The sequence below is a fragment of the Babylonia areolata genome, chromosome 35 (genome assembly GCF_041734735.1).
Source record: "Babylonia areolata isolate BAREFJ2019XMU chromosome 35, ASM4173473v1, whole genome shotgun sequence".
NCBI lineage: Eukaryota > Metazoa > Mollusca > Gastropoda > Neogastropoda > Buccinidae > Babylonia > Babylonia areolata.
Window position 1 is genome coordinate 23489496 of NC_134910.1, and position 1772 is coordinate 23491267.

Here is a 1772-nt window from a genome sequence, read left to right on the forward strand (position 1 = left end):
TTTGCCCTTAATTCTTTTTAAAACCCTCAACACTTTCTTCTTGGGTGTGTTGGAGGTTAAGGAAGAGCAAAAATCTCTCCAAGACTTCCTCTGGCTCTTTTTAAAAACATACCTGGCTTTCGCCCTCAGCTGTTGATGGGTTCGAACGCTATCGGACTCCGGTCTCCGAAAGACGCGTCGCTGCGCTCTCTTCCGAGACTTGCGGGCCTCCCGACATTCCGCGTTGAACCAGGGCGTTCTAGGCACCTGAGGCTTGGAGGTAGACGATGGGACTGCTGCTTTGGTGCAATCTAAAACGATCCGAGTCAGAGCGTCAGCAGGGTCCTTGCTTTTCAATACTGTTTCTTCCTGCAGCTCCGCTCTTATCTTGGTGGTAAAAAAACTCCAGTCTGCTTTGTCGTAGTACAGGCGGTCAGGCAGAGAGTCACCTTCTCCATCTGTGGGGCGGAGGACGACAGGAAAGTGGTCACTCCCGTGCAGATCGTCGTGCACTTTCCACTCGTAGTCCAGGACCAACGGTGGATCGCAGACCGACAGATCTAAACACGAGAGCTTTCTAGAGGACAGATGCAGGTAAGTGGGAGACTTGTCGTTAAGACAGCACAAGTCCATGTCAGAGAGAAGGTTTTCTAAGAGAAGACCTCGGGCTGATGTCATCTCACTTCCCCAGAGCGGGGAGTGTCCGTTGAAGTCGCCCAACAGTAAAAACGGACGTGGGAGCTGGTCGACCAGGTTCATGAGGTCCTGCCTCAGAACACGGACGGAAGGGGGAAGGTAGAGAGAGCAGACAGTGATGGTTTTCTCGAGCGTGACTCTGACTGCCACCGCCTGTAAAGGGGTGCTTAAAAGAACTGTACTGTATAAAAGGGACTTTCGAATAAAAAGAGCGACACCTCCCGTCAACCCCTCTTGCTTCGGTTGAGCGGGTTTAAAAACGGAGTTAAAACCAGAGAGAGATAAAACCTTGCCATCTCTTTGCAGAGTCTCCTGCAGCGCCAGCACTGAAGGTTTCAAAGCACGACAAAGCAGCTGGAGTTCCTGGAAGTTGGCATAGAATCCCCGGATATTCCAGTTGATCACTGCCATTAAAAAGGTTTTTAAAAAAAAATAAAGCAGCAGCCTATTCCATCGCTACCCCCTGCTCCTCCACTTGCGGTGGCTCAAGGTCCGCCAGGATGGAGTATTTGTTTTTTGACATAAATTTTTCGGATTCCGACCGGGTCGGAATATCCACCACCTCGGCCCCTCCCGATCCCGCCGTGGCCGCAACCCTCCCCTCCTTGAGTTTTGGAGGTAAGGGGGGCTTCCGGCCACTTCCGCCAGCCCGAGGGCCAGGCAGACGAGAGGCGGGGCGAGGGGGCCGGGGGGTGGGGTGGGGCGGGAGGCGGACAACGTGCCTCCGCCCGAGGCTTTAGGGAGAGAAAGAGAGGGAGAGAGAAACAGAGACAGAGACAGAATAGACAGTGAATCTTGGAGAAGTGAGTGAAGCCAAACCCCCCAAAACCAGATAAACTGAATCGTTCCAATGTATTGCACAGAACTGTGAGCACCAACAAGCCAATAAACAGGGAAAAAACACTCTGACAATACTGAAGATATATAAATTATAACACACTCTCCAACACTGAGGTCACAATATTATCACACACTTTCCAACACACTGAAGTCACAATATTATCACACACTCCCCAACACACTGAAGTCACAATATTATCACACATTCTCCAACACACTAAAGTCACAATATGATCACACATTCTCCAACACACTAA

General features: G+C 50.7%; 1 protein-coding gene across 3 annotated transcripts in view; it reads right to left on the bottom strand.

Annotated features, from left to right (window-relative positions):
- Positions 1 to 1510: 1510 nt before the first annotated feature.
- The window catches only part of LOC143277827 (uncharacterized), a 10474-nt gene continuing 10212 nt past the window's right edge, over positions 1511 to 1772 (bottom strand). For all 3 annotated transcript variants that reach the window (XM_076582736.1, XM_076582738.1, XM_076582735.1), the window contains exon 5: positions 1511 to 1772. This exon is cut by the window's right edge and continues 1595 nt beyond it. The gene's annotated coding sequence lies outside the window, so the exon portion shown is untranslated.